This window comes from Ischnura elegans, chromosome 5 (genome assembly GCF_921293095.1).
Source record: "Ischnura elegans chromosome 5, ioIscEleg1.1, whole genome shotgun sequence".
Lineage (NCBI taxonomy): Eukaryota > Metazoa > Arthropoda > Insecta > Odonata > Coenagrionidae > Ischnura > Ischnura elegans.
The window spans coordinates 130,100,561-130,126,650 of record NC_060250.1 but is presented as its reverse complement, the minus strand read 5'-3'; the positions used below and the strand labels follow the sequence as shown (position 1 = coordinate 130,126,650).

The following is a 26,090-nucleotide window of genomic DNA, read 5'->3' as shown; positions in this document are numbered from 1 at the left end:
CTTTTTTCCCTCCTCCTGAGTAACCGCTTTCCACAGCACGCGTTTAAACGGAGGGCCGGAGAGAGCGCTGGGGTTTTCGAGGCGAGAGGGGGAAATTTGCGCGCGCGAGGAATAAAAAAAACAAACGCAATCCAAACCGCGTGGTGAACAGAGAGAGAAGAGGCGAGAGGAAGTACGACTGCGGCAGCAGCCATTATAAATTCAGGGCGTGACATCCGAATTGCTGTCGTTCCGCATCCCGTTCGTCTTCTTTTATTTTCTCGTTTGAAGTGAGTTTAGACTAAAAATGTAAGAAAAAGCGGAAGGGAACACACATGTTTGTTTTTTATTTCTAAATGGAAGTTTGTGGCTATAAACGCGAGTGTCACCATGGAAATAAGGCACCAACTGCAAGAAATAAACAAATCATGGTAGGGAATAAATGAGATTTTTCCGACGAAACCAAGGAGCGTTACGCTGAGAATAAACTCTTAACTATTCGACCGTTAATGCGGCGACGCGTGAATAAAAAAAACGAAGTGCTCGAGGCGCACTCGTGGGAAAAAGGATTATGTATGTTAGAGAGGATACGCGTCCCGCGCAGAGTGTTGAAATATTAGCTGAAGAATCAAGAAAAACTGGGTACGCGATTTGGAATCACGTATTTACGCCGAAACATCAAATTTCGTACCTCAAGCAATTGAACGCGCTTTCTTCGGCGTCATCTTGCATTTAAAAATCTTTACATCTCTATTGCTATCGCTGCAATCCTTTCCTGTCAAAAAAGGCAACGTACACTGATATCATTTTTGATTTGCCCATTCTGCCTTGTATTGCCGGCCTCGGTGGCGCCGGGGTAAAGTCCCGGTCTGCTAACCTAGAGGTCGCGGGTTCGAATCCCGCCAGGGTGGATAGATCACCATCTAGGGCATGGATGTTTGTGATTGTCAATAAAGTTAATTGTAAGAGAGGACAATGTTGTCCTAAATTCGCTTGAAAAATAAAAAAGAAATTATTATTCTTTCCTTTTTGGCCATTTACCGCTTCCCGGCCCTTCTTAAATGCCTTTAACCACCTAAAACTAGCGAAAAGGACAAAGCAGAGTCCTCATAAGCCTAACGAATAATTTTGTTTGACTCCTCAAGAGATTTTTTTCAGTTGGCACTAAACTTGAAAAGTACTCGATTATCGATTCGATTTTTTCGCGACTCGGTCGACGCGCAGAGGTTTGGAATAACTGCCGTTCCGCCGCTTCCACACCTTGAAGAGCACTTCAACTGGTTTCGCAGCAAAGTTAAAGATCCATCTCATGTACTTCAAGTGGCATGATCCCACTTCAACCAATAGGCGCGGCGCAGGAAACTCAATTGCATTAATTTCAGGATGCATCCTGTATCTCTGCACACAGTTATCCTAACGACCAATCATTTAACACCAACAAAATTCTTCTGCTATACATCCTTCTCGTTACGTAAGAGTTTAAAGAAAACGTTAGTGAGGAGCTCTGGAGTGCAGCTCTCTATGGTGCTGAAACGTGGACACTGAGGAAAGAAGACGAGAGAAGATTGGATGCATTTGAGATGTGGGTATGGAGAAGAATAGAGAAGGTGAAATGGACAGAGTGGAAAAGGAACTACGAAGTGGTTCCTTTTCCTCTCTGTCCGATATGGTCCGATATGGTTGGCGAGGAGAGGCAGCTTTTAGATGAGGTACGTAGGAGACAGAAGGTATGTAATAATATTAAAAATATAGAAGGTAAAGTGGACGGACAGGACGAGGAACGAGGAAGTGCTGGACATGGTGGGTAAGGAGAGACATCTTCTAGATGAGATACGGAGGAGAAAGAAGGTAATGTTGGAGCGAGTACTCAGCTGGGAGGGGATGTTGAAAACAGTGTCAGAGGAAGGGAGAGGGAGAGGAGAATTCGATTTTAAGATAGAATGACAGGGAGTAGTACGAAGGTTTTAAGTACGTCATGGAAGCATTCCTTAATCGGTATAATATTTTAATAATGATAACAGTAATCAATTCCTCAGGCCCTCGGTACAATTGCCATGGTGATACAGGAACCTGGATAGCGTAGTGGTCTGCGCAGTGGTAGCCCAAGGTCCGTGGTACGATTCCCGGTTCAGGGGAATTTTTTCTCAAGGCAATTCATGTACAATAATAATCAATTTGGATATTCTCAGTCTATAAGATTACGCTCGAAGTCGAACGAGGAGACGAATGCATTGACGAAAAATGAAAAAACACAAACAAAGACGCGCGTTTCACGTATGCTAAGACAGGCGTGGGGTGGGAGGAGGGGTGAGGCGGTCAGAAGATCCTTTGACGCGATGTCTCGAGCGGAAAGAAAGAGAAAATCCCGTGGGAACCACGGCAGAGAATGAGAAATGGCGGCAGCAGTAATAGCACTTCCAACACTCTTGCGACAATCCCCTTAGTTGTGCAACGAACGCACAACTGCAGGGAACGGAACAGAGGAGAGGAGGAAGAATAGAGTCATATACTTCGCCTCTGCGAATAATAACTGCGGAGATACATTTGTAGCCTCCGACATATGAACAGGAACACTTCCTCGCACGCTTTTATTTAAGACGACCCTCGCGAAGCGCGGGATATGCTCTCGTCCCAATGGTATTCTAATGACAGAGTGCATTTTAGTTTAACTATTATCTTGTCTCAATACTCATTTTATGCGGCAATTACATTCCATTTACAAAATATTTGTGGACTACGGAAAATCACGGATATTATTTAAGAGGGAATTTTAGGCAATTATTGCAAGAGAAAAATCAACTGTTCGTCGCTTCTTAGAGTATTCTTTCAGCAGAATACGACAAACCGATAAAGACTGCAACGGTCGAAAATTCGAAACCTCAGGTGTGAGTATCCTTTTACTTTGTTTAAGTTTTTATTGTGGCCTCTCTTGGCATTATATATATTTTTTGTACGGCTTATTTTATGGGTCGCTTTAAAACGAGAGCTCATAATGCATATCCTAAGGAAGAAATAACTAGACAAATGGAAAATAAAAAACATTCCGATGGAAATGTTTCTTCGAGTAGTTGTAATATACGAGTTAGAATATATCACCGCAGACATGTGCGAAGAGTAAGGAGAAGTTTGTGGAAATGAGCTGTCAAGATGGGAAGAAAGGCTGGGAGGGGAACCGCCTCGAATAACCCAGTGCGAATGACAGTTGAGGGAGATGAGATCCCCGATTTGATGGCGGAAAAGCGATAGCGATGGAGAAAATCACGTGGCTTCGAACCTAAATTCCAATTCCGCTGTCCGACGCCACAATCCATTCTCTTCAAGTCGGAAATTGAGGCATTTCTCAAAATTTCCACGGATTTAGGCCGGATCCCAATCCATTTAGGGGTATGCTAAGCTACGTACATAAATTTTCATTGTGTCCATAAATGACGTCACATTTTCGACTTTCGGAAACCTCCTCATGAGCAAAACAAGACATAGTACGGTTTAAGGCGTACAACGGAGATTTGCCAGCCTCACGATTGAAACGTTGAGGGCAAGGGCAACACGTATGGTCATATTATTTGTTCCTTAAGTATCATTTCATCTACTTCAGCTACACTTCAAGGTTTCAAATACTTTTTAAACATACTGAACTTACATTTAAAAGGATTATACAGAAAACTTATCACTTTATTTTTTAAAACTTGTATGTCTACCTCATGTGGGCGTGAGCTTCCAAAATTTTTGCACAGAGATAATGAAGTTTAAATGGAATTTCATATAGTTTTTACGTTAATTCCAAGGCGATAATTTAAATAGAGTTTCAAAATGTAGGCAGGGATTGCCTCTCAGTATTTTTGTTTTTATTAATGCATTAATATTAATGAATGCAACCTCACTACATCAAAATTGAAGCTCTTCTAATAGCTCTCTCAGCACTGAGTAAATATGCTAAGACAGTCATATAGGTATATGCGAATCACCATTTTTATCCGTACATTTTAATGCATATCATTGTTTTGGTTTTAAAGTTCGTAGACGTCGGAACACGAGCCCTTCGGTCACACGAAGGTACTTTCCGATTTGCTAGTAGTAAGCCCGAAAGATATAAATGAGTGACTGCGTGATGAATACTAAGGTGGTGATAAATAAATATTTCAAGGAAGCAGATGCCGTACCGAGGACGGCAGAGCCATCTCCCGGGATGCGTCGCGTTAAAAGAAGTGAGATCACTTGCGAATGGCGCCTATGAATGAAAATTTCAACAAACCTAAGTTTTTAAATGCTTACCTCGTTATAAGTCACTAAAGCTGGAATGGATGTGCAAAGCAACGAGGTTTAGAGAAGTATAAAATCAGTTAGGATCGCAAAACAATGAATATGTATCCTGAAATAATAACATGATGATAACACCATACGAGATCGTATTATTCAACTAAAAGGAGATGCTGAGTCGCAGCAATGACTTCAATTTGTAAAGATAAGAGACAACAAAGAGAGCAGTTTCCAAGCAGGAATACATCAAGAGAAGGGTGCGAGTCTTTTCCACGCGAGCTCAGCGGAGACAATCTATCCATAGCCATAATATCGATTGATACCTTCCTGTTTACCCATCCATCATCGGATAGTTAATTGTACTCACATATTCTAAAAGTTTTGCCGAGCAGCAACGACTCCCAATGAAAAGTGATGTCTCGAGGATGGCCCTTACCTGGAAAGAGAAAGAGATAATATAAATAAATAATTGAATCGAGCTTCCTCAAGAAGTACTTTTGTCAAAAATTTCCATGATGGAAATAAAGCAAAAGTTGCAAATTGCATTGAAGAACAATTATTACTAAATATTATCGAGATTCAAGAGTGATTTTACACATATATAAATGTAAAAAAACTGACAACACAATGAAAAATACACGAGGTAGGCGATAAATTTGCTATAATAACGTAACTAATGTGCACATTTAATCAACGAATCATTTGCGGTGCGTGGCCAATGACAACGTAGGTAGTAAGGGAAACTAAATTTCCCTGAAAGCAGAAGCGGCGCCACAAACTTTATCCTTAAACTTTTGGTAATGACTGTGCAGGGAATAAGTACTCTGTTGGGAGTGACACTGTAACTGATTAAATGAGAGCAGCTGGGATGGAGGAAGACGCCTAAGATATAAAATCGAGTCAAGTCGTACACACTTCCGATGGCGCAAATGACGCGTTTATCGGAGTCAGCTGCTACATGGATTTGGGGAAATGGAATATGAGGGTGCGAATCGGAAGGAATAAATCGCGAAGGAAGGACGTCACGGTGGAAGGGGAAAGAGGGGAATTGGAAAGGGGAGAGGACTCAAATGAAGATTAGTCCAAAATACTCCATCCCCAAAGAAAATAACACCATCCAGACAATCTATTCTGAATACACGCGCCATGATTATACTTAGACAAACTAGGTCTCGATGAAGGTGATATTCCACCCAATTTCGACCAGTTAGGCCCTTGGGTAACCGCTTTAGACCAAATTTGGCAAATCGTCTTCATTTTATTAGAAAACGAAAACCTCAAAGCTGTTTTCGAACAATATGTAACGGATCTTCACTGCGAATGACACTTTCTTTTAGCTCGGAAGTTTGCTTTTTTCATCACAACTCGTGCCATTTCCTTATTTACTTCGCCCCTGCTGTTCATCATATGTTTCATCAAGATGCTCGCAAGTGAGTCAACCTCTCTCAGAAGCTGCGAATGCGATCTGTGTTTTTTTCTGTTCCGTCTGCAGCTGCGATATTAGCCCAAAGGGACGATGAACCAACAATGGGTTGGTCGTAAAAAAAAATCGCCATTTTGGGCATCAAGTTGAATTTTTCCTCAGCTGCGTTTGCACATGAGGTTTAGAGACTAGAGACTGCCGCCTTGTTCACACGGCGAAGTTGACTGCTAATAGTTAGGCTCGACTCGTACATGACGACAGCGATTGCGAAGAACGCACCAATCGATTGAAGTGATTCGATGTATTTGCGACGCTGAAATAGTTTCAATTGAAACGGTGACGGTAGCTATGGATATGGATCTGACCAAATCGGCAAAGGTTGATTAAACAATGAAGGCAACAAAATAGTACAAGATTGCTTTTTTCAATTTATTTATTATTTCTATTATTCGTAAAATTTCAGGAAAGTCTCCACCTGGTATCACATAGCTTAGTTTTTCTTTTGCTCAAAGCAAAGTTAACGTCGACTGAAGCTATAATCAGCGAGGTTCCGATTAAGGCACAGAATCGTCCATCGTATGTCTTTACGTTTACTCAAGAGGACTTCACCGCGTCGCGATCGTGAGTGTTTATCTCCGTCCCGTGTAGTTGCACATCCTCTCCGCAGATGGAGTCCTTTTCACGCCCCGCGTCGAAACAGAGTCAGATATCCAGTGTTCACAGATACATATTTGCATAGGCGTTGTAAACCCACAGAGCTGCTCTTCCTTGGCTGTCTTTGTGATTGCCACGTGGGCCTCATTTATGCGATATTGGACAGATCCACGATTCCTATTGCCGTGTTTCAGCAAGAGCGGGATTGTGTTTACCCCTCAGGCGACCGCAGCCACTGCAATCAGCTGCGTGTTGCTCCAGCTCCAATACATCTGTTGTGTAGGGACAAAGGGCGAGGATGGACTTCGATCATTCAGCTGGTAATCGATCACTGAATTTATGATATGGACGCGCCAATCGGGCCGGAAATTGATATCTCTTTGGAAGCTCAAATAAAATTAGAGGGCTAGCTTCTCATTTAATGGGGATGTAGCATTAAAAACACGAAAGCAGGAGTAACATCGAATAAATATTAGTGTTTACGTAATTAAAGCAGCCAGTTACGTTATTTAAAGTATTACACCTGTTAAGGTAGGTTTATATGCAGCATTTTTGGTTGTGGCAACCGAACCCCCCGAAAATTTTCATTTCATTCTTTCTTGACTTTCAGAGAGGCAATATTGACGTTAGAATCATGGGCTGTTTGTCCGAGTATTGTTCTTTATGTTTAAGGATAGCAGCACAAAAGTAATCTTTGATTTTATAGCGCAATAATTTTGAGTACAAATGATCATGATAGTTGAAGGCACACTCAAATTGAAAACAAAATAGTCACCGAAAAAATAATGTTTCACCATGCTAGGATAGAATGTGTTTCTGTTTCATAACATAAGTAATGATTTTTCACAAAATGCGAATGGAGTTATTCACCAACACATAAGCACACATTGTCGTGACTAAAATTAGCAAAATAGAACAATAATTAAGGCAGCATTATAAAATCGAAAAGAGTTTGAGAAAAATAGATATAATTTACGATTATTCACGGGAAAGAAATTATTTATGGGACAAAAAATATATCGAATGCATATTTACTTTTTCAAATGTATATTTTGCACAATTTAAGTGCCAACACGCAATTGGATAGTGAAAATCTAAGGGATAGAATATATGATACCTCATTCTGTCCCGTAGATGTTTCATTAATGTTGCCAATTCGGAAGCAACTTAATCACTTTCAAAAATGTCCCCAGAGCGGCGCACAGAGGGGCCAAACCCTACATTAAACGGACAAAAGTCAAAAACTTTTACTAACAACCCTAAAATATTAATATATGTGTTTTAGAGACCGCTTTAAAGAAATCCAATATTGAGTTTTCAATATTTTCGATTTATTTTTATTTTTTTTCAATTTTATTACTTCTAGAATTTTAAAAGTAACTTGATTAGTTGTCAAAATAGATAGTACATGAAAATTTGAAATAATAAAATTAAAAAATTCACGTTAATAATCGTAGTGGTCAGAAAAAATCTGATATAAAATTTGCAAAATTATTTTAGCAATATCTTTGAAAAAACCTTCATGCTGAATAGATAAATAAAGATTTGCTCTTCAGTTTGCATGTACCATTTTCCAAACACAAAGAAAGAAAATACTGCATTGAAGAGGTAGTTTTATCTTTCAGAAATAAAATACAATAGAATATGGTTTATTGCGTGTAGAGAGTGAAAAATTACTAAATTGGCATTCCGGAATCGAATAAGTACACCTCAGTTGAACGGAAATAACCTTTTCGAGCACTTCATTCACGACAGGGTGGGAGCCTCGGGAATGGCCTCTCTACACTTCAAAAATCTCAGCCCTTGTGTAGAAAACTTCACCGTTTGTATCTATGAGTAGACAAAATATATAATGCATGCAAATTTGATTTATTACAAAATAATAATATCTTAATGGACACTGTTTATATTATAGTTTACCCGTTGCTATGCGGCCTTAGCGGCCGGATGGATTCCCTTTCGGCTCGTCATGCACAACTAATCTTTTATTATAAAACCTTTTTTGCAACTCGATGGCAGTTGATTTCTTTTACATTATTTAGCTCATTCTTCCATTAATAATATACCTGAAATCACGTTACGATTCCGTCCGATTATATAACTTTTCTCTAATTAAATAAAATGTTTCATCGTGAAAAATCAACGACGTTCCAGTCATGATAATCAATTTCTCCACGGCTATTTTCTCCAAAATATAAATAGTAAAAGCAAATTTATATTTTCCATATTTATTCCAATTGATTGTAAGTTAAAAAAATAAAATCAAAAGGGCCAGTGTACTGTAATCGTAGTTTAAAATCGCCCGTCCATTTAGGCGTCTGCGACTCCGGGACCAGTGCCTCGCTTTTCTCTCACTTTGACACTTATTTCTACGCGAAGGTGCACACATACCAACCCGTGAAATACATTGTTATGCAGTTCAAACATCCTATTAGCCAACCTAATATTAAAAAACCCCATTTCAAACTTTCATTTTTGGACTTTTGTCCACTGAAAGTGGGGTTTGGCCCCACTGTGCGGCGGTGAGTTTAGAGCGATCTATTTATATTCATTATGTTCAATGAAGCAGTGGCGCAGCGAGGGGGGGTTTTGCGGGATAAACCCCCCCTCCAAGAGCTCAGAGTAATTTTTAAGTTTAATCCATTTTTAAAAATTGAATTGATAGTACTAATAGAATAGAGTAAGGATTAATAAAATATCCCTCAGAAAGCCGTAAAAAAACTCACCATGTTCAACCATTTATCTTAAAATTCCGCAATTTATTAATCTACCTATTATCCTGGTGGGTATACCACACCTCCACACACCCTGGTATAAGTTGCACCGAAACCCCCCTCCCCCCCCCCCCCCCGCCTTAATTCCTAGCTGCGCCCCTGCAATGAAGTGTTTATATTCTCGACGAATAGTATTTTAAAATTATTAGTATAATAGACTTCAACATCGCTATTATATATTTTCGTTAACGTCCTGAAGAATAGCTTATTTCTCCGAGAAATTCGACCCGTTTTGCCGACAACGACACGAGTGGCGACTTTTATAAACCCATCGGGTGACAATACCTTTAGCGACCGACTGGAGTATCCTGTATTGTAGTATGTACTCTGGGCGTAAATATTTCCTTCGATATTCTTCCCTTTTCGATATTTACTTTTTTTCTCTCTTTCCAATATTTTATCGCTCTCCTTTTCGTCGATGCACTCTTAAGATGAACTGCTTTCACCGACGCGTGAATGCGTGACGTGCGTACGTCTCTAAAAGCGAGTGGTCTTCTTGCCAAAGATCCCAAGCAGACGAGCGCGAATCCCGATTTTATTTTTCAAAAATATCACTTCCGCCGAGCGGAGCCATCTCGCGGCCTCTCGAGAAACGTAAAACTACGCGCGCAACCGTTTCCGGTCCCCGCCGTTCCGCAGCGCTGTCGTCTCCATTTTTCCGAGCGCAGTAATTTATGGATGACCCTTGCAAGGGTCTGGCGTTGGCAATTTTTGGCCGGAGGAAAAGGCCAGCGGATCACGGGAAGCGCTTCTCTTTTTTTTATTTTAACGACGGAAGGGAGATGGGGATTAAGTAGGATGGATTACGGGAAACGCTTTGAATTTTTAAACGCCTTCTTCTCTCGCGTTCCCTCTCCTATCAGCCACGGAAGATTTTAGCTACCGCAAGGCTCAAGGGGCCTTTTCCTACGCTCTTTGCGCACGCTGGAAGACATGCATGGAAGAACTGATGCCATTCTGTACATGGAATATTCCATTTTCTTCTGAATCTTATTCGAAATTTTTTCTATCAATTTTCTACGTGGTCATTACATTAAAATATTTTCGCACACCTTTTTAGCCAATTTTATCTATCCTTGACCCTTTTACTTATAATCCAGAATAAACACAAAAAACAGGGCCCGTCATTCTGTTACGCACAGGCCACAAATGCAACTAAGTTGTTAAATTTGATGATAATTAGCGATGACAAATAACTATAACAAATCGTTTAATAACACATTTGTATTATCGGTCGATTTGCTTAACCACAAAAGATGTGCCATTAGTTTTAATATCCTGAATTTAGAAAAAACTTCAATGAGGGTATTTTTTCGAAATTTGATCAAATTTGACGATATATATTTTTTTAAACCAACATTCCAAAAAACGCAATGTGTCAAAACATGCACTAATATATTGACAACAACTATGCAAAGTTTCAACTTCCAAACTAAAAAATTTTTTTTGAGGTTTTGTCCGGCTGTTTTTTTCGATTTCAGCCCAATGTGGGCCGTCGTGACATGTCGTCGTCCTAAAAAGAGCCCAAATCCATCCCGTCACGTGCACATGTCGAGGGGTTCCGCCGGGAGCCGTGAAAACACGTCACCGTGACGCGCGTCACACCCAGAAAGTCAATTCCCCCACAAATCGATCTATAGCATCACCCACATTCATTCCTTCCATAACATCCACCCTCCCACTCACACCCCAGAATAGCGTACGCTTTGTTAAAAAAAGCAAACGACAAATATCCTGCCGAAGAACCTGGGAGTGACGATAACTTCGAACCTTTCGCGGAGAACACAATTAAAAAATGGCCATTTCGCCGTCGTTCGGCCACACCTTGAATATACAGAGAGCGTATGAGATCCGGTGCGGAAAAATTAATCCACGAGCAAAACATAATACTAAAGGAAGCTGATTGATTCGTCAGATAATTGATACGGGTGAACGGAGAGGGTTACACATCCTTAACATTATTTTAGGCTGGGAGCCGTAGCAAGACTACGAACTAAGCATAGTTAGATTGAATTGAGGAGGTGAGAAGCCAAAGGGTACAAGAGATTTTTTTCTCAACAGAGTTAGATCAAGTTAATTGTTAGAAGAAATACATAAAAATTGGAGGCCAAAAGATGAGCATCAAGGTATGAGTGACGAGTGAGTATCAGTCCTCTGCTGACGACATCGAGTGGAATATAATAGGCACTACTGAATATCTAATTGATCTCGTTTGTTTTCTATACCTATTTTCTGTACCTAAATGTGTATAGAAAAAAGAAATCACTTATTCAATCAATCATCCTATTAAAATATATCCTTTCATCCAAACGGTCCGATAGAAACGACAGAATAAGGGAGGCATTTTTTCCAACGGATATGTAATGGAATGCATTTTCCACCGCACATTGTACCGATTAAAAAAATGCTAGGTGGGAATATAAAAATTGAATACCTTCCACACGCACTTTTTCTTACAAAAAAAATCTGGTGTCTTAACACGATAAAATATAATTACACTTTTTGCGTAGCATTATTCATTATTCAAAACTCAGATCTAGACTATAATTTGTTATATCAATCAGAAGCAGGGTATTTAATTTTTTGGAGTACCCTTCAATATAAAATTATATTTAATATTAACAAAAAGCTTTTACTACAGCAACAATGGTGAAAAATTTACTTACCAAAGAAAGTGATTAGGAGAAATAAATACTTTAAAATGGGCTACAATTTCGCATTACTTTCGAGCATTCAACATAAAAGAGATAATGAGACACTTTATTCTGGTGAATTGGATCAGCTACTAATTAGTTCAACGACTGGAATTTCGCCTCCCTTAGCTAGTTATTCCGCCCGGGGCAAGCGACCTCTCTACAGCCATGTGCCACTGAATAAATTCAAAATATCCCGAAAAATGCCAACAGAAATCGATTGGAGAAATGCGACAATTGAAATAAAAAAAGCGAAGAATGGACAGGCTGACGCCTCGCGGTGACGCTCCAAAGTGAAATGTTAGTCATTTCCTTTTTGAAAAAAAAGCTCCTGCGGCCACGTGTCCGAGGAAAAAGCACAGCTGTAGCGGAGGCATGACACCTCGGAAAAAGTTACGACTGAATAAAATTTATAGATTGAATAGAAATAATCAATTGGAACCTTCAAGCTCACAAACAATACGAGGGCTCATTTCTCACTAAGCAATAAATAAGCGCAAAGAAAACCAAAATATTGGTATGCAGTTCCCCAGAATCATTTTCGTACTAGAAAAAGGAGAAAGGTGTAAAGCGAAACGTCAGCGAAAATGAACGCCCTAACCCGGAGGACGACGGGTTAAGTAATTATCTTCACCATTACTATCCTTTCATTAAACTGCAGGTAGCTTTTAACACGCATCCCGGCGCTCTTTCTAAGCATTATGCCTACTCCAGCATCACCATTTAGCGATCCTGAGTGTATTATTCTGTAGCTTCCACTCCAAAAGTCTCCTTCCTGGGGCCACTTCATTTCGCTGATGCCTAATACATCGAGGTTCATTCTTCGCATCTCCACCTTCAAGTTCTCTAGCTTACCGCAGGTACGAAAAGATCTGACGTTCCACGTTCCTATTCTTAAAATTCTATCACCTTTGACGAATGCACCCTCTCGATTAGTCCCCGCCCGGAGATCCGAATGGGGGACTAGTTTACCTCCGGAATATTTTACCCGAAAGAATTCCATCATGTTATTATATAAATTGAGTGGAGTAGCTGCGACTCCTCGGGATGATAATGTGGTGGTTTCCCCTTGCATTCCACATCGCAGTACTACAGCCGTTAAAGTAAATGTTACCACGCCCGTAGTGAAATGTGTGTCGCTGTACCGACCAGTCTGGTCTCCACCTTTGCGTATGTGAAGAAGAGCTACTGCCCTCTCCCCCGGGTGATGAGAGGCATAATTGTTGGCGGCCCCCAGTCGCCAAGTCACGGTATCTTCACAGGTTTCGGTATCTTTTAAATGGTCTACCTTACCCCAAGGGTAGCCCAATACCCCCTCAGAATACCGCCGCTTTTTGTCCACGACTGCTTATTCGACGAGAGAACTCGCTTATCTCGCAGCTAACCTCTATATCTAAAGGTCGATCCACCATCCGCAACCCGATGGACGCACTCGGTGGCTATAAGCTCAGCGTTTGAAGTGATATGGGAACAAAATCGCAACCTTTGAGTTAGGCCCAATGAATTAGATTGAGGAAAGACTTTAAACAGGGAAATCGACAGATCAAAATCGTTTTAATCATAATAAAAGGAGAACGGATGAAACAGTAAAGAAAGAGACTTGTGTCAGTAAAGGCTTCGTTCATCGATAAGAAAGAGCCGATGAGAGGATCGTAATGGAAGAGTTAAAAGAAAAGGTTAGTGAAGAGTCTGATTTGGAACATTGCGCTTAATGGTGCGGAAACATGGACAGTCAGGAAAGAGGAACGACAAAGTGCTGGTAACGCTGGGTGTGGAAAGGTATAATCATTTAGGTGAGATTCGGAGTGGACAAAGGGTTTGGATGGAGCGAGTACTGAGCGGGGAGGGGATGCTGAAAACAGAATGCTGGTTCAATGAAGGAGAGGAAAGAAGTGAATACGATTTTTAAGATAGGGTTAAAGGGAGAGGGCCGGATGATAATAGCTAATACAGTTGGGGCGGTGGAAGTAAAAATAGAAGGGGTGGGAAGGGGGATGAAACGGGATGAGCAAGGAAGACATTAAACTATCTAAATATTTAAACCCAAACACGCCTGCCAAATACCAATAAGTCCACATAAACAAACACTTGCGTGACCCACCATTTCTTTCCCTCCCTGCCTAATATTAACCTTTGATTTTGCCATGCCTTCGTTCTTATATATGTGTACTGATTGGTAACAGATCGTATAATATTTGGAGTATCTCATTCAATATTTGCCCGTGTTATTCGGAGTCAACATTTTCATGAATCGTACTCCGAGCGTAATTTGTTTACGCAAAGAACATAAACATTATAGGTTGTGTAGCTGAGCTTCAAGCCTAGTTTCGCTTCACTTAAATGTGCCTGTCCATGGCTAGAATGAAAGTTACGATGAAATAAAATCACTTACAGTACCGAACACTCTACTATGGGACATAAGCTACGACAGATACAACTGCCGCGATCCAGAACGCCGTGCGAGCCGCTCTCCCATTTGGTCGTAGATTTAAATGCCCGAGTGCCATCTTACGACGTTCAGACCTCAGGAGATGGTGAGGGTGGAATGTGGGGAGGGATTTCTTCCGTTAATCCCACGACGCATAATGGGAGAGCGACCTTGAAAGGGCGGAGACGGCACGCAACAACGGAGGCGAAGAGGTGACGCGGTGATCCCGCCTTCTCAGACACAAACGCAGATAGCAGGGAGAGGGCATTCCAAACCTGCTTTCTCTCCATTTCTTTCTTCATTCCACTCACTTCAAATGGCCGCTTGGAAGGGAATAATACAGCGAGATACGTCGGGGAAGATCACACGAAAGTCAGAAGAGAGACCGCCCGACAGCAGTCCGTTTCATAGTTTACTCGCCCGTGTTGGAAGAAGCGTTGTGTAAGAGCGCAGAATTAAACAGCCTTAGGAATTGCCTGCTGCTGTTTTTGGCCAAAATTTGGCAGCATTGATTCAAAAATAGCTCCAGACACACAAAAAAAATGGCCATTATGACCTAAATGGTCAAATAATGACATTAAGATAACAGTTAGCATAAGAAAATGATTATGTACCTAGAGATCAATCGATATTTTTTTGGTGAAAGATTGCTCGCTTTAAAATGATCTACATCTACATTATACCCTGCGAGCCATCACTATGATGTTTGGCAGAGGGTGTGTAACCAAGCACGCAAGACAATACCCACATGTCATAAAATATTACGCATGATAACAAGAAATACGTCCCCCTTCATTCACGGGCAGAAATTACACACAAATAGTAAGTGAAAGGTCATTGTATTACAATGCGGTTCGTTCGATATGGTATTTGGTTTGACATGCCCTTTACGCCGTCGGGGATGGGTTGGAAGCGCTGGGCTTCAACGGTCACTTCGAATTTTCTATCAGTAGCCGTGAGAATGGGTAGCGAGTCGGTACCCGAAACGTCGGCACTCTATTATAATCTTACCCGCGCGGTATCCCGAGAAGATTTTTCAAAAGTTGTTCGCCGGGAAAGTGTTAAATCATATACACCAAAACTGTATACGATTTTTGTACGTGCGGTGAGCCCTCTATTTATACTTACTCTGTGATCGTAATCAGGGAGAATGAATAAGTTTAAGAGAATGAAACGAAACAATCGGAGGTATTTTAGACTTGGGCAAGCCGACAAGTCTGCTGTGGCTGAACATAGCATCACTGAGCGCCACAAGATAATTGTGATAGGGCCAAATCAATCCGCCGTTCTGGGACAGGCTTGCCAAAGAGGCCATTGAGATACGGCTGTAATAAATAATTTTAATTCAAATAATTTTAATCGATCCACGTGGTATGAAATTAGCAATGTGCGGAATTGCATTTCAAATAGAATAAGATATAGAAAGGCAGTTTTACACGGGACACGTACTTGCACAATCTGACGTGTGTACGAAGGCGCAGTCAAAATTGCGTCGTGTAAAGCGGTGTATTGCTAGAACACATGCGAGGATGCGTGGACGTGAGATGGCAAAGTAGCCCCTGTTGTAATTTCGTTCTTGCATTCGCGCGATTCCACGCCATTTTAGAAATTAATGCAGCTCTAACCTGCGCAATTCCGTGCCCTGTGTAAGGCGGCCTGAAGAACTTCTTTTCAACCGATAATCGAAGATAGTTCCGGAAAATCAGGAGTAACGCGATTTTTAACCATGGTGTCCAGCCAATAAAAATCAGAAACATCCATGCATAATTACTGGTTTTCTAGGGAAATTTCACGACATTTCAGGTTAATCTTGCGTGATTACTAGGATAGATAACAATTTTGAAAATCCCAAAATAGCTTCAATACTTTAAAATAATAATATATCTATGTACTTTAAATTTAAATTTATTCAGTGCATGCCAAGAAGCTGCTTCCCCCTACTAAGTAGATGTTTACGTCACCTGGTAATCTATTCTCGTGATTTTGAACCTTACTTGAGTCAGAGGAACTTGCATGGGTCGTAGATTGCTCTAAAAACTATTTTGAATAAGTCAAATGGATACATTAGCTCGCAAAACTACCTTCAGTTTCTCCATTCAACATCAAAATAAATTTAAAAATTGCATTTAAAATCGAGAAAAATTTCTCTGAGCCGACCACTGCGCGAAGACACCCGAGCGTTGCCGAGGCCAGGCGTGACGTCATAGGTGCCTAAACAACCGTAGGGAGTAGGGAAATACGCTGAGCGCATGGTGTAAAATTTGTTTTGAGGGAGTATTTAGCCGCTCATCGTCACTTTATTTTGTTCTGTTATTCTTGGGCAAGTATTCCTATTGCTATTGTGCCTAGATTATTACTTGGGATATTAATAATGCGGCATCGGGATGATGAAGTACAAGCGTTTCACTTCGTATGTTTTAGTGATCGGAAAAATGGATGATAACGTTGCCACTCGTTCCAATAGTACACCTGAAATTCATCTACATCTACGTAATACCCCGCAAGCCGCCTAAAAGGCGTGTGGCATGGGGTGTTAGGACACCAGCCTTTTTTTAGGACACCAAAAATTAATGCCACGACCCTCATGGAATTTGTTAAGACAAATTATTGCTATACGTCGGCGGCAAATCGAGTTATAAAAGAAACTTTTAATACTGGAGGATAACGATCGTAAGCTGTGCTGTTGACATTAGAGTAAGCTGTGCTGTTGAATTTCGCAACACCGAATTATCGGAGAAGGTAGTCCTATCCGTCCTTCGGTACGAATTCACAGCAAAACAGTCTGCACACAATCCACATGTGAGATCGCGAATCGGTTCCGCTGCCAACACACACACAAGCTATAACCTATTTCAATAATATAGGTAAATCCATAAACAATATACTAGCATATACCATAAAAATATAGTGGGAAATAGGCAAATACTCTTATCAAAAACTGGATGTCACTGTCACATTCTTATATTCATCACGTACAACTTACAATAACAGAACTCGTTATGATGAATACAACTATTTATTCACTGATTTAAACCCTTAAATTAGCCCACACAAGTGAAATTTCTCACTACTATTCGTTGAAATAATGGAATAACAAACTTCACACACAGTTTTTATTTCAATAGCGTGATCGTGAAATGTCATATCTACGGTGAACAACGGAGATTAGCACGCCACTGACAATTTTTACACTACTGTTAGACATTTATCGATAGTTTAATAGCACTTTTTACACTTCAATCACGATGGAACACTGATAACTCTTGGCCGATATTTTTCAACCTTGTCAAACTTTGTGCATTACAACCACTGGCACTGTGATTATTAGCAGTAGCTTAACGGGAGATGTCACGTTGAAAATAACGCTATTTTGGCACAAAAATGTTCCTAGATGTCTCCATTCAGCGAACAAAAGTTGCATTGACTGGAATTCACCCCATAATACAAGCACAGACAGTCCTAAACGACGAATTCTCCGGTACCTACGAATAAACGGATGAAGTTATTGTATATAAAAACTAAGCGGACATTAGTAAACATCAAAATCGTTCTAATTACATACTTAAATGAATGATATGCCGTCGATAACATCAACTTACAATTAACGTATCCCCCTTCCAATGGCCGTGGCTCAGACTCCTACTACGATGTTATTTAGGTATTATAAAATTTTTGGTTTAACTGCTCCAGTTTTATATTTTGTGCCCTTACTTAGATATTAATATTATAAATAATGCAAAATACGAGGGCTTCCACGCCTCTATCGTCGGATATTTATCTTTAAATATAAAATAATCAACACGTCTAACAAACGAAGCTCTCACAACTGCTGGCAACTATTACAAACAATCACAACAATAGCTTCGCGTGATGTTTAGGCACCTTTGACGTCATCGAGGCTTCGTCGGTAGTGGCTTGGGGGGTGAGGGAGTTTTTCCCGCGCTTTAAAATTCGTTATATTTATCATTAAATATCTCGCGAAGGAAAACTCAGATTAACATGCGGTTTTCTTTGTTGTATTCAGAAAATAATTTTCTGTCCGCCTGTGAAATAAAAAAAATTCATGCAAGTTCCCCATTCTGTTGTCTAATATGACATTCCACGCTTCGATGCGGCTGCAAAAATTCTATTAAGACACTGAACCTAAAATTACGACGACACATTTTAAGGCAAAAATGGGCGTTGAATTGGAAATTTTTTATGTGAAATGAATTCTAAATAAAAGATATATAAATAAATTCCAACTTGGAGGAAAAATTCATGAATAATTTTAATGCATAATTCCTGTGACTTAAAATATAAGCATCATTCCCAAGTTTCCCGGCCGCTGGACACCCTGCTAATGTATATAGTTACATTTAAACGGCTTTTTATTCACTCAAACTTATCAATTCACCCTGATGACGACATGTGAGTCCTCTGTTGAAACGTTTGAGACACAAAACGTTTCGAATCGATGGAGAATCCGAGAGGATTGCACACACAATATGATTCGTAGGAAAAGAATTATATGATAAACCTCAAACTATAACTACGGAGAAAAATGAACATAAAGCTGTAGCGTAACAAGTCTGAGTCCAATCAAAAGCACATTACGAAATGCTGAAGTGGAATCGCCACTTTCGTCACAGAAGAAGGCATGATTCATGGTCGTATAATAGAAGAGAGAGCGAGAGTTCATTGGCCGTGTTGACAAAGCGTGCTTCGCTCCGTCGTAAAAAAAGAGGGGGAGAGAGAGAAGCAGGCAGTTTAGCACTTCCGTTATCCCAAGGCGAAGCAGACCTTGAGCCAATCACAAATCAAAATCCATAATTAAAAGCCTCGCGAATTTCCTGCTGAATATTTTGACCGAAATTTGGTAGTGTTGAATCCAAACATAGATGATGACACATTAAAGAAAGCTTATGATGACCTAATTAACCAAATGATAACATTCCGATAACAGCAATACGTAAGAAAATGATTATGAACGTATATTTCAATGTCTCTTTTTGGTGAAAGATTACTCGCTTTAAAATTATGCTGCCATCTTGAAATGATCAAAAATCTACGTAACACCCTGCGAACCATCTCTGTGGTGTTTGGCAGGGGGTGACCAATCGCCAGCATGCAACACAATCTCCACATGCACACATCACAGTCATTACATACTAGTCATGTTAACAAATAATACGTCCACATTCATAAAAAGACAAAAACTGAATACAATTAGTAATTCCTAAAAACTGCAACAATGTAAAAATATAATTCAATGGGTCGTCCTAGCGAGTGACGCAGTTAATATTTTTAATAAAGATACCATTGCCCAAAAGTACGAGGAAAGTATGAAATTTTAATTCTCTCAGTTTTTTCCTTTACTTTCAAATAATAGATCCATAATACGAGGGTAAACTAAGGATATTTTTCACGTCGTTTGACAATGAGATAAACTCTTCTCCGAATTTCATTTGTAAATCAACCTTCTTCTTTTCTCTGCGCTCCATCAAAGGATGATCTGGATAAACAATTTATACTAAGTCAACGTTTTCCTCTAATACAAATTTGTAAATTTTACCACAGATTTATCGCAGACATTCAAGCATACAAGTAAAGAGACAAGTTAACAGAACATACATTTACCGTAAGCTTCCCTAAGGAAGCAAGCTGTAGGTAATATTTAAGCGGCGGAAATACCAAGGGCTTAATTTCCTGCATGGAAATCTCGAGAAGACTAAACACAAATAATTAGCTGGAAAATAATGCATTACATGCGTTACGTTACATCGAAAAAGCTAAATTTATCATCTAAGAATGGAACGCCTTAAATTTACCACATGAAATATTGATTTAAAAAACTGCCATCAATGAGTTAACCCAGGCATGTGGGCTGGCCTGCACCGTATGCCATTGGGTTAGAGCACGGGCGATATATTGATGCGCGTTTATGACTTCCTCCAATGGAATCTGTTATCTGGCAGGTTAGATTAGAAAACTGGTCATCAATGGGTTAGCCTTGTTATGTGGGCCGGCCTATCATGGCCGTTAAGGCCGTAAGTAAACATCTTTTATTTTTATCATGGCAAAAGGAAAAGAGATGAGAGAGGAAAAGAGAGAACGCAACCCAATGTCTTCATGCCACAAAACTCGAAATTTTTTCCCTTCATTTTTCAATCGTCAAACAGCAATAGGAGGATATCTTTGGGATGGAAACGAGGGATGACCATGATGATCTCGACCACAGCCGTGAACCACCTTGATTGCATCAGCGAGCGAGCTGCCTTCCCTATAAATAGCGAATTAATTGGAGTGTCCTTGCCAATCGTACACGTCTGGCCAGTCAGATAAGCAGACGAGACGGACAGACGAACGCACCAAACCAAGGACAAGCGCAGAGACATCGAACGGAAAGAGAACGATAGGAAACACCACGAATATTACACAAGAGGGCTTCGAGATGTGTTGTGATCAGGAATAAAAAGGGGAAGAGAATTCCAAATTTGCAGGAATAAGGAAAGAAGAGGAGGTGGGGAAGACCAAAGTGAAGATTGTGTGGAGAATTATTTGAGAGAGAAGGATTTCAATGAAAGGGATGGATGGCCAGGATAAAGAGTAAATTAGTGGCGACTAGTCAGGAACAGCGACCCCTGACGGGAATAGGTGCAGAGAAAAAAGGAAATTATAGTAATCTTTTAGGAAGTAAAGATAAAATCCATAGCAGAGCAAAAGGTAGCATAGATCTGGACCGGAATTTCAAGGGAGCCTAAAATAAATGTTGAAAATAAGCAAAAACTCGCAACCGGTTAATGTTAAATTTATAACGGTTAATGTTGCATGGACTTTATACTCGATTATCTGAAGATGTAAGGTAGGCATCCAGAGGATTCCTAAGTCTGACTCAGATTCGAGAGGAAGAAATCTCTAAAATTAAGCCCTCCACCCCCCAAACGAGTGATTATCCACGGAATGCAAACAAAACGAGCCAATCAGCAATCGGCGATGTTTGTGAAACGGCTCTCTTGCTGCCAAGGCGACAGGATGTTGACGAAACGGTTAGACAGCTTAGTGATCAACTATATCCGGACACCACAACGCCCTACAGTTTCCACGTAAGAAGAGTTACCCACGATCATAGGACTGATATCGGAGGAAATATATAAAGAAGAGAGAGTCACATTCTGGACAGCAATTTAACGTTTAAACCACATTTAAACAAGTCTTTCTAAAGCAATGGTCGTAAAGCGCATTGAAAGCTTTTCAATGCAATTCTCCACGGGAGAAAATGATCTATAGCTATCATAGATAATAAATGGCAACAAAAACTAACCTTAAAAGGGACGGACATGGAAAATTTCACAACATTCCCCCACATACCATTCGTTTACTAATAAATAAATGTAACCCTGAGATATCCGTAGGAACTATATTAATAGGAAATGCAAAAAATCAATCGAAACATTTATAAAACACGAAAACAAATTCCATTTTAAGAATCAACTTATTGCACCCATAGATGATCAAATGTTCTGGGATTTTGCCGTGTTTAAATCTTGGTCGCAAGCGCAGACGGTGAGAACCGCCTTTGTGTGATGTACGAATACTCCGAGGGTCTGAATCACAAATATCGCAGAAACAGAGGATTATCCAGTCGCCATACAGATGTGTTGTCACCCTTCCAGCATTTTATTGTGTTAACAAAAGTCGCCAGTCGTGTCGCTGACGGCTAGAGTTATACGAATTCCAGCGATAGATATGCTAGTATGCAGGCTTTTAACCGTTATTCATGTTGTGCGAAAATCCACGGACAAAAAATCATTCGCCTATTTTCCCACCAGATTCCATATTCCAAATCACTCGACCGGAAATCGGGGGATCCGGGTTCGAATCTCGGTCAAGGCGAATGATTTTTTCTCTGTGGATTTTCCGCACAATTCCTGCATTGCGGGTGACTCCCGTTAAGTCATCACCGAGGCTTCTACCGGTATACTTAAATCGTTATTTATGTTCTTGATGACATAATCTGTTAAATTCATAACTGTTCAATGCAATTCTTCACGAGAGAAAACAATCTATTGCTAATGTATCGCCCTGCAGTCATCACGCATTGGAAGTTTTGAAAACCGATTAAAATTCGCACAATGGGAAAACAAAAATCAACCTTAAAGGGGAAGAACTGGTACTACCTCCTTTACTTCAGTAGATAGCTCCCATGGGCTCATCCCTACGAAGTGACCATCCTTCGAAACCCTATCTAGGAGTGCGGTCGGAATAGACAACGAGGCCATCGACCCTACTTTCCAATCTAACCTACCTCCCTCTCATATAAATTCTTCTCTAACTGAATCCCTCTTTCTCCGACTCTAATCTCTCGCATTAACGAGGCTGGATCCGAGGCCAAGTACCTGCGACGGAACTAAGGAATAATTGGAGGCTATTTAGACATAAATACTCGCACCAACCACTTTCTCTAAGAACAACTCTGCAAATCTGAGCGTCTAGGCTTTCAAGGTAGCGATTAAATGCAAAAAATAATAATAGGTATTCGTGAAACGTCTTCCAAACTGCGAGGTCAATAATGGAAAGTAGTCATGAAACAGGTAAAAAGAACACATTTTTGATTCTGCTGAAGTGGAGCCCCACTGCAACTCCACTGACCCTCACGTGACCTCTTCTATTTGTCGTCTCGTTTTTAAATCCTCTGTCACCTCCACCATCATGCCCCCCATATATACCCCTGATCCACATTTAACCCCTTTTATACTTCTTCATTTCCAGTCGATATTTTTTCGGTCCATCCCATTAATTTCTTCGCTCATTGCACTTTAAATCTTAAATTAAAACACCCTGTGTCCCGTTTTTCGCACGTCTAAAATAAATAAATACGTCGATGTGCGAAAAATCTTAGTTTTGAATCACATAGTAGCGAAATTATCACCGTAATTATCCCCGGCATAACCCAAGACGCCTACCATGTGTGCATGGTAAATATTTTGGAAAAAAAAAGAAAGTCGAACTTAGCGTTCAAAGGGCTTTCGTGGAGGGAGGAAGGTAACATATTTTGCCGCGGTGCAAGTAACGGTTTATCGGTCAGTGTCACGTGACGACTGGTTCAAAGGGAGGGGGGTGGAAGGGGGAAGTGGACCGATGAGGCTGGAGGGGAAGGATCGGAGATCAGATAGCGGGGGAGGGGGGAAGGTGGGAGGGGAGGGGAAGTGCAAGCGGGCAAACTTGCGATGGGGAAAGCAGCGCAAGTCATGTAAACAGACTAAGATGCGTCGCTAGGGTCAACCAAGAGTCTTAACAACGGATATTACAAAAGAAGATCACAGAAGATTAGAGAATGGGGAAATTGCATGAAATTTTTTTATCGAAATAATACATGATTCTTAAACCAATTTTCACCAGGAATCCATTTTCACCAATGAAACTTCTCGTAAACCATTGACTTCATCATTAAAATTCATTTAAAACAATGAAATCTTTCTGCATACGCGAAGTTAACTCTGATCGTTGGTGACGTCATTTCTCCCTACGGCGTTTTCGTTTGGCATACACGGCCGCAGAAGCTACATTGAAGCAGTCGTTGAGAAGGTGAATATTTCGGTATTTATTTAATCCGTGTTTTTTCTCAGACATTCACCAGACCAGAGTGGTTGTTAATCTGTACTTCCGAATGAAAGTGACCACACTCGGAGAAGTGTTGAATCTTCAAATGAATCGTTCAACCAATGAGTCATTTATTTCTCCAGGTAACTACGATGCCTCGATGGAAATTGAAACGCAGGCGATCACTCATTGAACTTCATGACAATTCCCGTATTTGAATAAATCTGTGACGCCATCACAATTTGAGTCTAAATTTGGAAATATCTACTGCGACTGGAAATTCTCTGCTATGCGGAATTTATTTTTGCGCTCACATTATCCATTAAATTGATAACTTTTCAAAGCTAGTATTCGGAAAAGCAAATAATCTATCACTAATGCAGATCGTAATCAAATAGTTCATCGCGGTCATCGTCGCACGGCGGACATTTTTGAAAAACAATTACAAAAAGCTCTCGAATTGGCAAAATAAATCAGACATCTAAGAAAGAAACTGGAGAAAAAGACACGATTGAAAAAAAATATCGAGACGAAAAAAACGGTTCCGGCATAAAAAATATGATTCAGTAGGAAAAACAAGATCACTGTATTTAGAAACACAGTGTACCTACTTCAAGTCCTGCTTTGGTGAGAGACAGAAAGGTAAGAGAAGAGGACAGGGTCATGGTGGAAAGAGGGGGGGGTAGAAACGTGAGGAGTCGATCAAAGTGAAAATTCAGCGAAAATGGTAAACGTGACGACGCATGAAAGTTTTTTTTTAATTCATTTCATCGCACGTGCCGCTCGTTTGAGAAAACCACTTACTTGCTCCTAAGCATGGAGAAATTCATCGAGAAAGTCGAGAGACAACTAGTAGTTTTCTTAGTTAAGCAAAACGTGTGCGTGTGATAAAAGGAAAACGCGATTCTGGCGACGGGGTTAAACACACGCTGACACAATCTCTTGACCGTGACCTTGAGTCGATCGCGGGTGAATGAGGATTGGAGGAAGCTACGCGTGCCTCGTGTGTTATTTCATTACTAATGGAGCATGCATGACGCAACCATGCCGTTATTTCAGAATAAATCTGAAGGGATTAACACGACTCTAACGTTCAACTTACATTGAAGTACTCTGAAAGACCTTTAACATTGCTAGACAAACATCTAGAATAAACCATATGGGCAGACTTAAATTACCACAACATTGTTTTTTGTCACGACTGTCTCTTCAAATGTAATTCAAAACAACGATAATGTATTTTACTGTGTCTAAATTATAAATCTTGATGGTTTGCTAACTTCCTTGGTGTCTGACCGTGTTGTAAAATTTATCAAGTCGGTTATTTATGTAGTGAGTACAATTTATTATTATCATAATTTTCTACGAATGCATGGAACGGGAACTGGATATTTTTTTTTCTTTTCAAGTCTGAAAGACCTTGTAAGGTCTACGACAGAAAACGTTACATTGTTATTGCTAATGTCATACGTATAATTGGTTTATATTCATCGTATTCACATTGTAGCCATTCACAGCCTGCTTTCATAAAAAAATATCAATGGACGTCGGCAAAGTAGAAGATAAATCTAATGATCCTATCTAAACTAAGATTGGGCGATTTGAACGCTATCATGTATGAAAGTTTTGTTATTTCTAGATTATTATCAGGGCTAGGGACCCATTAGTTTGTTGACAGGATTCACTCGTGAACCACAAATGGGCCGAAAGTACCTAGCTTAGAGTAAGGATTACAGTAGAGAGCGAGCTCTTAGATAAACACGTGCGTCTATCCATAATATGGCTCACGTGACGCTGCAAATAGAAACATTTATGAGCGCTGGAGGAAACATTAGTCGCATATCTAAATTAAATAAAATGTATTAAAATATTTTTAACTTTTTACTCACTCACCACTAAATTTTCCTTGAATAACTTTTTTTGTGTCCCCAAATGTACAGCAATAATTCACCATTTTGCTAATTCACGCGCAATTCACGTGACAAATTAAAACGCTATCACTCCACGAGACGCTCAAGGTACGTTGGGACTAAAGAAGTGACTTCAACCGCCCTCTACAAATCCTAATTTCAACAAGAGTAACCATGAACTAACAACTCAATTGTGTTTTATCACTCGCACTCAGGACAATATAACGTCCCTAAGGCCACATTAAACGACATAATAAGCATCAGCGATTACATTTCCTCACGCTTTGAACAATCAATCACGTATATTTTATTAATCATTTACATATAGGCTCAACTTATCATTGGCCTGATAGTAGATAAAAGTAAAGATTAACCCACAAAATTTGTTTT

General features: G+C 40.1%; 1 protein-coding gene across 9 annotated transcripts in view; it reads right to left on the bottom strand.

The window, feature by feature from the left end:
• LOC124159560 (ras-specific guanine nucleotide-releasing factor RalGPS2) overlaps positions 1 to 26,090 on the bottom strand; it is a 327,801-nt gene that overhangs the window by 82,261 nt on the left and 219,450 nt on the right. Inside the window, exon 1 of one of the 9 annotated variants that reach the window (XM_046535451.1) lies at positions 4,604 to 4,656. The exons of the other annotated variants lie outside the window; for them this stretch is intronic. The gene's annotated coding sequence lies outside the window, so the exon portion shown is untranslated. Of the gene's footprint in view, positions 1 to 4,603; positions 4,657 to 26,090 lie in introns of those variants that run through there. 9 annotated transcript variants of the gene reach the window in all.